Below are 15,330 nucleotides of genomic sequence, written 5' to 3' on the forward strand. Positions count from 1 at the left end.
AGTAAATAATGAAGATATTAAAATGGTAATTTTTCTATAGAACGTAAGAGATATAATGGAAAGATGAATTTCTATTTCAATGATATTTAAATAATTATTACATCGACAATATCCTTCAAATATATTGATTAACTGTGTATATCATTACCTAAATTCATTAATGTTTTTTCATCATAAAACAAAGTTAGGTAAAAGTTGTAAACCATCTCCACGAACGAAACGAGATAATTTTGCTATAAAGAAGAATCAAACTTTGCTCTTTGTGAAATCAACTTGACAAACGATAACGCCCACAGGATCGAAGAAATCGAGCTGTTCCGGGAACACTGACAAAGAGACTTCCCTGTAGAAGCTTCTTTAATTAAAGAAGCGTATAGCAACCTATACTATATAACAACTGTAGGGTAGACCGGGGTCGAAAGTAATAATTTAACTTTAATACGACTTCGCAAAGGGTATTGAATTTGAGATCTCTTTATATTTTGTCGTAATTCATACCATTTCTTCTTCCATTTGAGTCCTATAATTTCGTGAATAGAATTAATGTAAAACCTACTTGTGGCGCTATACGTGTTGTTGTATTAGGTTGTCCGAAAAGTTTCTTTCGTTTTATGCGGAAATAATGTTTTTTGTTTTGTTTTATATTATTTTGTCGAATTACGCACGGTCCATTTTGTTCTGTTAAGATAAACACCGCGACATTTCACAGACTTGGTTTGTACGAAGAGAGAAGAAAGAAAGACACCTTTCGGACAACCTAATATGAAATTTTGTGCCTCGAATTTTACAAACAGTCTGTTATTTTAATACGTTTTTTTTGTAATAAAACAATATATAAACCGCGATTATTTTTTATTCGCGCGTTTTAGATGGGCTACGAAAAATAAAAGCCCCCAAAAAATGGTAAGTCTGTTTGTATTTCTTGAAGGGTGGCAAGAAGGGCGAAAAAAGTATACATTTCCATTCTCGAAGCGTTTAAAGCGAACCATCGTCGAAGCATTTTGAAATAACACGTACTGAAGATGGAAATACAGGAAAGCGCCACGTATGCGATTCATCTAGATGTTGATCCTCCAGAAATAGTGGCGAACGAGTACCATAAACGTTATACAGCCATATAGCGAAGTACCATTGAACGCTCGCGTAAAACCGCATATCTCTTCTTCGTCGTCTTCTTCCTCTTCTTCGCGTGTGCTACCCTTTCCCGAACCGCATTCGTTGCTTTGGCATTGAAAGCCGATGAGTGCAAGGAACTTTGCTCTACGACCAATTCTCAACAGCTGGCGTGCCTCCATCTTCGTCACGGAATCTCGATGAGTGCGTTTCAAGATCGTCGAGCTTGAAGATTAACGCTCTCGATGACAGTCCTCGTGAATACGAACGATTTTCGTAACGACAGTTTTATTGGCATATACGTATGTATATAATATACATGTAGTATGCAACAATGATATATAATAATAGCGAAGAATGTTATTGACAACTGAACTGCGGATTTTTATAGAAATTCGTATTTTTTATAAACCTAATTAAACAAATAGAATGTGAGTAGAAATTTATTCCACTGAATACTATAACGAATACTGTATTTTCGATACACTGTACATCTTTGCACGCTACGAGTTATTCCACTTTTGCAATTTTAAAAAGCTCACTTTCTGTAAAATTATCGATAGACTGTGTATCCTTATACAATTCCAATATCTTTGTGAAGAGAATTAAAGGAATTAAACCTACATGATAATTCGTTTCGCCTGTTAAAAAATGATGAGAAATATTTCTTTCTGGATATTTGATATACTTTTATATATTATATGATATATCTGGGCTTTTAAATGTACCATAAACGCGTATAGAAAATAAATACCTTAAAAGGAACCCATAAGATTAGCAAACAGTGCTCGATCTAAGTTGAACGAGGCACACAGATCGGACGTAAACGTTGAAAAGCGCGAGGGCGTGCAGAGTAGCCGAAGAAGATGGAAGACGCTTGAAGAGGAATCGAGAGCAAGGATTCCATATGGATTGGCACGGAGCAATGAGTGCATCGGGTTAACGGCCGGCCGTGCATCCAGACTGCAGACGTCCAATAAAAATATCTTACGTCGGCCTCACTCTCCTAAACACCGTCTACCCTCATTCATCGCCAAATTATTTTTATTGTTGGATAACCGTTGGGAGCGTTGCTCGTTAGCCAGCGACGCATTCTTCGCGAATTGACGGACGGTCACTTACCGAAAAGCATCTTCGCTGCACCGCCTTAAGCTCTTATTAACCCTTTCGACCCTATGAACGACAAAATCCATTCTCTTCGACTATGTACGTTGTAGTGTGCGTTGCAGGAGTTTACGAACCACTGCAGTAGTAGTTCATGAATTCTAGTGTGCGTTTAATGGGCTCCGTGTTCCTTTCATTCCGTTATTTTCTTCTTCGAGTTCTTATCGATTGAGAAATTGAACGAGCTATCTTGCAATTTAATGAGTTTGGATCTGCGATATCTGCTGATACTTTGACATATTTCGTTGGTACATGTACGAACGTACGTGTGGCCAAAGTTCAATAGTCGAAGTTGAGTTTTATTCTTACACTTCTTGGGCAAAAGCAGCTTTTATGTGTTAAATATGCTTATAACTGTATCCTAATCTTCTTCAAAATTAGGAAATTTGACGATTCAGTGGTAAAAGTTGGTTCTCGTACTTAGTCGTGTAAAAGCGTAAGAATCGATGAGGTTGAAAAGTGACAAAGATGATCAATCGACGATGAAAAATTATTAATGGTTTAATTTTTATAAAGCATCTTCTACTGCTCTAAACACACCCTGCTAATTTATTCACCGTCTCATAATCTAATTTGCTTATAAAAGATTAATAACAATAATAATAATAATAATAATAAGATCGTAATAGTGTATTTTAAACGTATACACTAAAGTTAATTTTAAACGCACGTCGTTTTTCTCTTTATTTCTTTTCTCGTTATTTCGATCATATATCTTTCACGCGATAAAACCAAAGAAAACATCCATCATCGTGGACGTTAAGTAAATATTTAAGCACTTGTGCCATTGAATTGTCACACCCCTTACACAACACAGACGTAGCAAGTGAGAATTACGAGTTAATTGCAATCGCTGGAAGAGTTATAGGTCGTTTTCCATTCGAAAAATTCCGTCTCGGGGTGCCGTCAGATTCGAAGAGGCACGTGAAATTTTAATTTACCGCCGACAGCTCGCGTCCACGTGCTGTTCGTGAAACCGCAAATTACTGCGCCGGAATAAATCCGACACGCGTTTTCTTCTTCCAACGGCCGGTTTCCCAACGGCCCCCGGAGGCCGAGATACGCGCACAAGGCGGCTGACAATTTCTCCCGGTGATTTCGAATTCTCGAGCCAAGTAATTTCGTGTCCCGCTGTCACATCACGCCTTCGCGCCAGATTTACGAACACAGGTTGACGCTTAACTCTCTAACCTCAGGTACACGAGGTATACTAAAACGCGTCTTAACTTTTTAACATTCGGAATATTTTTTTTCCTTTTTTTCTTTGTCTTTCTGTGGAACTTTTTAAATAAATCGAAACTCTCCTACTGGAGAACTTCTCGTTTTCCATAGACAAACGTAGAATACAAGCGCGAAGTCTTTTGACTTCTAAAGGGATAAAATCATCTAGCTTTGCAACCGCTGCGTTTGGTATATAACCAATTGCTATTTTGTCACGCGTTATATTTCTTTATTCTTCGTAATTCCATTGCTTGAATGTGTAATGGCAACAGGTCTTCATGATCGCACAGTATAATTTGTAGTCGTCATTGGCGTAATAATGGTTTAATAGTGTTTAATGGTAGCTAATAACGGTATTGGTAGATTTGTGAATGGTTGCGAGCGACCAGCAAAATGAAATGAAATTTGGGTATTTTGGCTTTGACGATGGTCTATAGATTATACAGAGCGTTACAAAAGAGGGTTATAAAGATTCTTGGCGGACACCTTTTATTTAGCTATTTTAAGATTCGAATACTGTTATTACGATCGTTTGTAGCATAGTCATGTTGAAGGTGGGGGTTAATATGGGGGCACAGCGGATTCCAGCTGCCGCAAATCAGCACTCTATCTATTCCGACTATCATTTTGATACATTGTGAGCCGTTTGTCATAAACTTTCATTATTTATCTTGTTTTTCCTCCATAACTTTTTTCACACTGCTTTTTACGATTTGTTAAACGAATTCAAAAAAAAAAAAAAATTCCAAAAAGTGGAAGAACGTTAAACAACAAAAATGGAAAACGGAGAATAATAAAAATACGAGTTCGTTATCGAAATAATTCGAAACTATATTATAGTTTGCAGCATTTGCTATAAAAGACAAGTAAGAAACGTCGCCTCGGAAAAAGAACGAGAAGATTGGACTACGACATAATAAAAATGTCAGTTCGTTATTGAAACGGTCGAAATTATATTCGCCCTACAAACGCACCCTGTACATTTGCCAACCACTTGCGTGCAAACCAGTACTTGAACGATATATGTACATTCTATTTTCACACAAATGGCTTTCTTGAACCCGATGCGTCCAAGAATCTTATCCGAATCACCAAGAGTTCTGCCGGCTCGTTGTTTAAAACGTTATTAGCATAATATCGAAATGAACGGTCGATGCATCCGAATAAAGGACGCAGCCCCACCAGATCAGGTAAAATCACCCACGCGACCCTGATCAACGAAAGTGGGCACATGCGAGTTAAACCTGCCGTTTCACGAGCCATCTGAGCGGAAAAAAGGCCAGGAAATATATGGTACCCCTTCGATACAAAAAGGGCAAGTTTTCTTGTTTTTCGAGGTTACTCGAGAAGGCCTCGATATCGGGTTTACATAGTTCACGTTGTACTTTTCTATTTCAACACGGCTATACTTTTTAGGACAGTAATTTTTCAATTTTAGTTACTCCGCCGACCAAACTTACACCAAAACTCCTTTCATTTGTTTTTTGAGTTAAATACGAATCTACGTTAAGAACTATCCTTTTGTTGTCCGTTGTTGCTACATGTTTCAACGAGTACCTAAAACTCTGTATCCATCGAAGTAACAACGAGGAAGCTTTTATCGCCTGTTGCTGCTGCGTGTTCCAAGACATTTCCAACGAACACCGACTTGTACGAACGTTTCGTTCACGCTGTTCACAACGTAATCGGAGGAATATTTTTTGGCTTTGTCTTCATTTTAAAACGACGTCTGTTCCTAGCGACGAACAAACATTTGTTCCGTCGCGATGTTTGTTCTTACGCGCCTCTTACTTTTCTTTATTTTCACCGCTCCGAGCTAAAACATGCAACAAGTAGCAATTTCTGTTACCGGCGACGTACGCGGAAGAATATTCGTACATCAACCAGCAACGTTTCAACCAGAAACACGAAACACCGACAGAAAGTTGCTGGTTGTTGCTTGAGCGAGGACGCAGCTTAACTCTCACAACGACATAGGAGTTGGCAAAGAGTGCCGCGCTTTTGCGGTCCGATTGTTTTCCCACTCGGTTGATCCTGCAGGAGGCGCAGGTATAGCTCGCGCGTCCCTGAATCGAGTCAGCCCGGTCGCGTGGGTGATTTGGGGCAGTCGGTGGGGATAACTGTCGGTTGTTTGGCCAGGAGTGGTGGTAGAAACAGGGCGGGGACGGGAGACGGTGAACCGTGGCACGAACAGACGGACGTACGGGGTACCGATAGGGATGCACCGACCTTGGAGGGATTTTTGCGTCTACCGTCGTACGTTCACCCCGTCAGCAGCGGAGCGAACGTACTCGCGCGCGTTCAGAAACGCAACTCCCTCTTTCTCGGCCTCTTTGTCTCCCCCTTCGCTTCCCCGGCCCTTCCGCCCCTCTCCCTACTTCTGTACCAGGCCCTTTTTTTCTACAGTCTTCGTTCCAGGCTTACTCGAGGCTGAAACTCGCCGGGAATCGGCCGCCTCACCCTCGAAGCCCTCTCCAAGCGACGCTCCAGGGGCGGAATTTTTGCGCCGCCGTCTGCGACAGCACAGACAATAGACCGATGCTTGCTCCTCCAGTTGAAAGAGTTCCGTGAGATTCGTTTTGGAACAAGTTTCCGAAATCTTCTGCTGGTTCTTCTTTGCAGGTTCTTGCGCTTGGAGCGTATAGCGGGTTTTCAGAGATGATTTTCTACTGATAGGAGGCTGTATGAAGTTGTTCGGATAGGTTCCCTATTGTTCTCTTTTGTGTAGGATACGCGAATCGCTCGCAATTCGTATTGATTAATTTGGTAAGTTGGAAAGTAGGAAAAGATCTTACCGTGAAATTTACTATTATTTAGCGTTTTAGCGTATATTACTTGGTGGAAAGTAAAGCTCACCTGTTCCATAAATTCTTTTTTTACGAAATCGATAAATATCACCAGTTAGAGGTAATCCTTATAATTCGATTGAAGTTCCTACTCTAAATTCTAACTTCGTTAAAGTTCACGTTAAATGTCTCGTAATTTCTACACAAGTTTCTAGATTCGTTAAAAATTTTATCGATCTAATCGATCGTGTCTCGATACAGTGCTAATGAAATTCCAAGATCTTTCACATCTTTCACATGGATATTTTACATGCTTTTTTTATGGTAAATGTTCCTTTCGTCAGCCACTGTATGTAAACTCAATTAAACCCCTTGCTAATTGCACCGATTTCCTAATTCAAAAATAACTCTAATGTATTTCTAGCGTACTAAACCATTTTTATTCGATGAAAATTTCCTTGTCAACGTACCTTCGTAATTCCGTTAGAGTCAGAGGTGGCACGTGGTGACCACGAGCCAGCCCTGGCGAGTCGATGCATCCCACAGATTAGGCTGCACGTACGCAACATGCACGCGCGTGGCGTGTGCCTAATAGTGCGTGCATCGCTCTCTGCACGTAGTGGAGGTCGTGACCTTGGTGGTAGCCATGAAAGGATCGGTACTTGAGACCAGCCGATTTACGCGGTCACGAGACAAGAGATAGGGAAACTCGATAAACGCCGCTGCGTTTAATTAAGGATGCTTTCCACGTAGTCCCCGTATCAACCTCTGTCCCTCTTTCTCTTTCTGTGTCTCGTGGAACGCAACCATACATTCTGTTTCTCGTCAGTTACCCTCTTCTACGTAGGAAGTTTCCGTTCATGCCTGAAACGACAATAATAATTCTGTACGCGAGCGCGTCTTCCGAAAGCCGAGAGAAAAACGCAGAGGACTCGACGTCGTTCGCGTAAAATTTTGCCTTTTCGTTTGCCAAATAATCTGATTCCGTAAATCTGTCTCCTTTTTTGTAGTTGGAGTTTCTGGAGTTGAGATATGATTATCATAAACTTCTAAAGCTTTTATACGGTTGGGAACAATAAGTACGTACGTGACTGCAAAAAGTTTATAAATTAATTGGTATCAAGCAGGCGATGTTATATACGCACACGGAATTCCATGAAATTCCATAAAGTTCCATAGAATTAAAGGATCGCTCAATCTTTCGTCGAGGTCGCTTTTTCTCCTTTTTAAACTCGACAAAAGCGTAGTCTGCGTTTATAATGATCTTTAGAAAATCGATGTACGATTTTCTGCGTGATCGAATTTATGACAATTCTCGCCTATTCAATTATAACGATCGAATCTAATACAACGTTTCTCCTATGTTTCGCCGATATATTGAAACCAATTTAGAAGATATATCCTATAGAAGATACGTTTACGTTATCAAAAAGGAACATTCATTGCGTTCATCCTATACCATTGTTGATCGAGACGGAGAACATTTATCTTGAAAATCCTGAGTGAAAGGGATGACCTAGTGACCTTGTTGAAGATCGTGCGCCACCGATTCTAGAGGTTGAACTTAATTAGTGCGAGAAGCTCGGCGACCATTGTCGTTCGATTAATTGCCCGTCGCGTCGGCCAGGTCAGATAAGCCCACGGGTATATACCCCCCAAGAGCTTCGAATCGCTTCATAATCGTCCGGCACGCGATAGGGAACGACGAACGGATCAAGGTTCTGTCGATTAAGAAAAACGAGATTGCTTCGAGAGCTGGCTATTTTCAGTTTGCGAATAACGTTCACGCAATGGGCTCGATCCATCGGTTCGCTGTTCTTCTTTGTCGTTGAAATTTTTTGGTTAATCAAAATTCTACTGCATACTACATACTACATAATAAAAATAAAAATTCGGGAAGAAACAGATCAGTTCAGTTTTATGTTATATTTTTCAGAATAGCGCTTATCCTGTACGCTTAAGTAATTGTAGAACTCGAATGAAATATTTTTTAATCTCTTTTTAATCTTCTTGTTAGCAAGGATTTTGGTACTGAATATTCTTCATTATTGTACTTATTGTTATTATACAGGTTTTATGATCTCAGAATATGGAGTTTCTTTTGTAAGATAATAATAGATCAATAAATATAAAAATATTCTACTATTACATATTTTTTAAGGACCAGTCATTTCGACTGGCTTTGGTAGAGATAGCTACGTCTCAAATGCCGGTAGTTCTAGTGTTAATTTAAATTTGTAGTGTTCATTTGCATCAATTTTTGATATTTCCACGTAATTCGAATTTTCTCTAAACTTAATCCAGATACGTCTATCATTCTGTCAAAAGGATGACTGGTAGGTAGCGACATATTTGCCAATTTTTGCAGTAGTATATAAAAACGCATTGCATAAAGAGAGTTTAACAAAATTAATCTATTTTCTCTGCATAGAATACACATTATACGAAACTTGTTTATTTGAAACGTGAAAGATCATAGCAAGTAGTTTACAAATTTTTAAATATAAACTTATCAGATGTAAATATCGTTGCAGTGTACAATGACAATCGTAGTGATTCGTATTACTGTTTCCTGTGTCAGTCTTGCTGTTGCTAAAATCCAGTCACGAAACAAAGGGTTGAAGATTCACGTCTCGAGATATGTATTCGTCGATTGAAATTGAGGCTGCGGTCCGTACATAAGAAAGCAACGACATTTAACTGGCAATTAATAGAGGAACGAAGAGAGCGAAAAGGACAAAGATTAAAAAAAGAAAGGACAGAGGAGAAAAAAGAGAAAACTGGCCGTGTGAGAACGAGATGGCACGACCTCGAAGGGCGCGGTCGAGTTCAGACTAGACTGAAGCTGCCCTTGTGCCTAACCGACCTTGAGACAGCCCGTTTTGCCATAGCCTGACTCCACCGGCCCCATACCACGAACGCATCCTCCGCTCGTAACACAAAGAACTGTCCTCATCGCTGGGAATCACCTCCTTGCCCTACGTGGAATTTTGCAAATGGAATCTCGCCGTTTTGGGAACATCGTCCACAAGAATCTTTCAAACAGGTGTTCAGCGTCCACCGGATTCTCCTTCTTCTTTTTTCTCTCTTCTCGATGTTTCGCTCGGTGTTACTCGTTCAGACAAACGACGCGATGTTAGGGCGCGTATCGGTCGATTTTTTAACTTTTACATATTTCGAAGTTTCGTTCGTTCCACGGTTGTTACATCGGAGTCGAATATATTGATCAGAAGTTGGAGAAACTCGAAGGTATCGTGCGTACAGTGGATTCGTTAGTTTCTTAGAATTGATATATTTTCAAGTTGCATTCGTTTGAGAATTCTTAGATTGCGATCGAAGACAATGATCGGAAATTGAAAGAAGCTTGATGCCCGATCGTTCGGTTTTTAGTTATTAATGTTCTCGTAAAATAAATGTAAGATTCCATGGTGTAACTAAATAATCTAGGGCACATATGTCGAACATTTACTTTGAAAATCTTTGTCCTCTCGGTAGTTACGCTATCATCGACTGTCTTAACTTTTCGATTGTCAATGAATGAAAAAAAAAAGGGTGCAATTATGTTTCCGCCCGGGATCGAACCGGGGACCTTGTGCGTGTGAAACACATGTGATAACCACTACACCACGGAAACGTTGATAGCAACCCCCTTCTGTTCGATTAACAGCCCCAATTCTTACTTCGATACGTTAAAGATAATTAAAAAATTATATTTGTCGCAGCTTAAGAGATGAAAGAGACAAGAAGAATTTTGATATAAACGTTGCTTATTTAACAGAGTGAAATATCCTTTCTCAAGTGTTTTTTAATACATAGTTTAAAATACTTTACGTAAAGTACAATATATCGTACTGCTATAAAGCAAAAAAGAAGGGGACGTAGATGCAAATAATTTGATTTTATTCTTGAATCGTTTCAATAATTTCTATGCAATATTATTATATCTACAAACACTTTTTCATTTTTCGTTATAAATAAAAATAATAATAATAATAATAAAAGAAGAGGACATAGATGCAAACAATTTGATTTTATTCTTGAATCGTTTCAATAATTTCTATGCAATATTATTATATCTACAAACACTTTTTCATTTTTCGTTATAAATAAAAATAATAATAATAATAATAAAAGAAGAGAACATAGATGCAAACAATTTGATTTTATTCTTGAATCGTTTCAATAATTTCTATGCAATATTATTATATTTACAAGCACTCTTTCATTTTTCGTTAGAAATTATTTAATTATATCGTTAATTATATCCTATGTGTCGTATCGAAATATCCTTTTTACGAGAGCCAGTTTGTATCGAAGATTTTTTGGTAGTATTCTGTGAAGAAGACAGACGAACAACTGGTAAAACACAAAATCAGCCGTACCGTGTAAACAAGGTCAGCTAGGTCAAACGTGTATATAAACATTTTTTTATTGTTTCTGCGTACTGACCTCCAAATTTCTTATATAACACGTGGAATTTCTCCGATGTGAAATATTCCACTCATTCTCAATCGTTCTTTGATTATTTTCGATATTTATAACTTTCATCAATCTTTCATCAATTTCATGTCCGATAATTTTGTGCAGTTGCATAAACGTACTAAAATATTCGAAATTTTCTTCCACTCGCTGATCCCGCAAATATTTTTGGTACCGTTTTGACCATTCTTTAACCAATATACCTTTACAGTCGTATTAATAATACTAACGTTACGTCAATGATTATAATAACGAATGTCAAACAGTCAATAATACAGATTTGCAAACAATGAAATAAAAAAACACGATCACAAACTTCGAATATTGTACAATTGTAGAAATCGATGGTAGAAATTGTAGGATCTCGGCGATTGAAGAAACAACGGCGAAACTAATATCGAGCGAATCCTTGAAATTCCTTTTCATAATCTCAAGAAACAGGCTAAAGAACGAGAATTCGATAAAATTACAAATTGATCGAAGAAAACGAAACGTTGTGATTATACCTGCGCATATCGATCGTATAACTTTCTACGATGATTTCGCGAGAGGGAGGAGGGACTTGGTAGATCCTGCGGACGCAGTTTCACGGAAAACGCAAGAATTCGTATACATAAATAGAACTGACCTGCGCTACCAGGTCCAACGCGTGCTCCTTTGTCCGTACCGAGCTCATTTCTGAGAACTCTCGGTCGCTGTTTCTCTTTGGAATATTGATCGATCGTCCTCCTCGACGTTTAGAATGTACGCGAAAATCGCATTCTCGTGGCATTATAATATACGTCACAGATCCTTTTACGTTTCAACCACGCGCAACCGATTTTCCCTCGAACGCTCTTTGCATTTTCCGAACGTTGCGCCTGAAACTACGCGATTTCAGGTAATGGATCGACCTCTTCTCGCGTCCTTTCTTTCTCACCTTTCCACGCTTTTGTTCCATTCAACAAGGAACCCACTTTAGAGTGGAATTTCTCTCACTGATTGAATAAAAGCTACAGCAGCTCGCGAAAGTATTTTGCCACTTACCGCGTCTCCAAGTGTTCCGTATGGCGCGCGTAATATATTCGCAGAAGGTTTCTACGAGCGTTTCGATACTTTTGCAAGCTACTGTACGCGTCGCGTCGTCTTTGTCGAGCGAAACGCGAAAATGTGGAGGCGATTGTCGTCCCGTGAATATGCCAGTACGAATCATGCTAGTAGCTTGAATTGTTGATACAGGGTGGATTTAGGGAAATTTTATTTCGGAACGAAGATGCAAAGTAACGATCTGAAACAGCTAAATTGTTTTACTGATTTTGTTATAGAAATAGAACAACGTTGGTTCGTGTTTAAATGCTTTCGACAGCTTTATTGGAGCAACGTGTTTTAAATGATTTCTTTTTTATTTTAGTTCGGTTCTCTTAAACGAAACAACAGATTCGATCTTTTGAGAATTTTGCTACAGAGACAGAAGTTCGTAGGTACGAATTGCGCAAATTTTTTCATATTATACGTTGAGATCGATTTTTTCGATGAACGATTAAATTATTATTATTATGGAACAACAGGTAATTTTGATTTATAAATAATTTTGATTTATAAAACGCGTCTTTCACACATTTACCTTATTATATAAATTTCTATTATTAATACGATTGACATAATAGTATCAGAGATTATTTGAGAAATTATTTCGGGAAGTTCGCTTCGGCTATTTGTTTTCAATCATGTGCACGTTTCGCAACGAGCTCTGCAAACAATCTTTCCTAGAATCGATAAAGGAATTAGGCGTATTAGTGTGTTAAATATAAAAAGTAATTTTCACACTTGAGGATCATTCAAAATGATACCTTTATCTTCACAATTAATTCATTTTAATTCGTAACGGTTCTCGTCCGACGATGAGAATTCCATTCGTGTACGATAATGAACAAAGCTACGGTAGCAAAGAAATGTATGCAATAATACACGAATCTAGAATCTGCAAGATTTCATGAAAATAATATATGCAAATATTTCGTTGCATATATAACGAGGAGAAACGTCCGTTTCAATTGACTGTTTGAAACCCGCGCTGAAAATATGTAATTGAAATAACCGTAATACATTTGTAGAATCAAGTGAATGCCACGAATAATATTGCAATTAATACACCAATACAATAACAGAATCTTAATTTCTATTAATTTTACATGCGTATCTGATTTCTATAATAAAACTGGTCAAACTCAAGTTATCTTTTATTTTATTAGAAAAAATTAACCAACACAAAAGACGTGTTTTTTTAAATAATCCCATTATTTTGTTTCAAATACAGTCTACCCACGATCAATCACTGAACGATCTCCGAGTTATAATTCCTCTGTAAAATACTCTAAACTCGCTACAACGAGAAATGATCAAGTAGAATAAGACGAGCTGGTTTCAGACTGCTACGGATAATGTCAGCCTTGCAAAACGATGTCGATTTTAGCATAATCGAGAGAGATCTGCGTGAAATGAAAAGCTGCGCGAGTAAGGTTGACGATCTTGCAATAATAGAAAGCTACGATTCCGTTGGTTGGTTAAATGCGCTGCCTGTGCACCGTGTCTCAACATGGTCGCTCGGCGAAACTTTTACTTTTACTACGGAGAAAGTGCACCGCTGCTGCAACTCTCGCGATTCCGCCTAGAACGCGTAATTCGCTCTTGTCTCGAGATCGCAAAACGAAAATGTATTTCCTTTCGTTCCTTTCATCTTCGCGATGCCGGCGTTGTTTCGATCGACAAAAAATCCACGCGTGATTCTTTAATCACCAGCTTTTTTTCTTTTTTTTTTTTTTTTGGTGAGTAATATCGACGTACTCGCAAGATAAATGTAAAGCAAAAGCGCGGTGTTTAATTTTGTTTATCTGCATTTGGAAAAGACCGGTGTCGATTTGATCGATGATGGATTTAAGACTATAGATGGAAAATATTTGGCACGATTCGTTGAACGTCAGTGTTCTAAAAGGACAACGTCCAGCCGTTTCTACGGTACAAGCCGAAGCGTGCAACTTCGTTTCGTAGAAAGTATAAATATATTTGTAATAAATTTACAAGTTTCACCGGCGTGCGAAATTTGTACAACTTGAAAGAATTCCTACGCTCTTACTCCACTGTAAGAAAACATCCACCTATCGAGTTTCAAAGGAAGACATTAAATTGAAAAAGTTGTACCTTCGTAAATGGACACTGCAGTCGAGTAATCATAATTGGGAAAAGTCGCTAAACAGTATAATTAGCTTGAAATCCTCATCAGATACATCTACGTGTGCTCGCCTTCAACTTTCTAGCCACGGGCGATTCTATGCCTTGTTTGTATCTTCTATGATTTGTTCTATATCTTGTTTTATCGTAAGAAATGCAATAGAAAAACCGCATCCTGACGATAGCATGGTCGGTCGAAATAAACGGAATAATTAATTAGGTAGACCGCAATTTCGGTTTCGTCCACAGTTAACGATTAATATTTCCGTAATTGGTGTAAAATTCACCTGTCACAGAGAACGATATATGAAAAGTGGAAACGTTCCGCGCTAGATCGACGTTCCATACGTAGATCGATGCCGATAAAATTCTCGTTCGAGTGGCCCGTTAATCGACGTTCATCGTTCTCGAGTCAGTTGTCGGCCCGACGTTAATGAGCCCCGTACTCGTTGCTCGCCGCATTGTGCTTTTCCCATTTAAGGGCTGACACACTTTCCGCGAGCCACGATCGCGAGAAACCGTGCAATTCCACGCCGGTTCATTTCATTTCCTGGTTGGAGCAACGATCTGGCCGGTCGTTAGCCGCGGCACGTTGCACCGTGCCGTACACGCTATTGCACATTGCATCGTCCGATTGTCTGGCCCAGCGATCACGCCGAAACGTAGGAAAGCCGCGAGCCGAGACAGTCGTTCGTCTCGTAACCAGCCCAATTTTTACGTAGAAAGGGGAACCCCGTGAACATTTCCTTGTCTCGAACACGCCGTTCGAGTAACAGGTTGTCGTAACACGTGAAATGTCTTCTATCGTGGCATAAACTGGCTCGATTTATGGCTCGGTGTGTTTGCTCTTTCAATCGACGATTTTTCTCGGGACAGCGAAGTCGTAGCCGGAGTCGAAGATCGCGGGGAATTTCAGATCATTGCAGTCGGGGCTGCAGTTGAGAGCAAATAGCGCAGCTTGGTATCGATAGTTGCGCAACTGGAAAAATATAAATTTCGTGGGAGAGTAAAATGTACGGAGAAATCTTCGCGATTCGCTTCGACGACATCGTAAGGCGAGACATGCCACGAAATGTCGCTAAAATAGTACAAATTTCCATCTGTAGCGTTACAAGACCACAGAAGCTGAACCAGTATCGTTGCCAAACTAAGGCCAATTTGATAGCTGCACAAGTAATAATTTTGCCCTCTGACGTCAAGCTGATGGAATTATAAATTGCACAACCTTCTGCATGATAAAGACACATAAAGAAACATAACGTAAATCTTCTGTCCGATAAAAGCGAATTCTACAGCTTTTGTTGCGACGAAACTATTTGTATATTAAAAATACTACATTTTTATCAAATTGCAAAAGCTC

General features: G+C 39.1%; 1 long non-coding RNA gene and 1 other non-coding gene across 4 annotated transcripts in view; one reads left to right on the plus strand and one right to left on the minus strand.

Moving 5' to 3' along the window:
* The window catches only part of LOC126863685 (uncharacterized), a 238,782-nt gene that overhangs the window by 66,244 nt on the left and 157,208 nt on the right, over nucleotides 1-15,330 (plus strand). The gene's annotated exons all lie outside the window — the stretch shown is intronic.
* On the minus strand, nucleotides 9,846-9,918 carry Trnav-cac (transfer RNA valine (anticodon CAC)). The gene has a single exon. It is a non-coding gene; the product is annotated as a tRNA-Val (tRNA).

Source organism: Bombus huntii, chromosome 3 (assembly GCF_024542735.1).
Source record: "Bombus huntii isolate Logan2020A chromosome 3, iyBomHunt1.1, whole genome shotgun sequence".
Lineage (NCBI taxonomy): Eukaryota > Metazoa > Arthropoda > Insecta > Hymenoptera > Apidae > Bombus > Bombus huntii.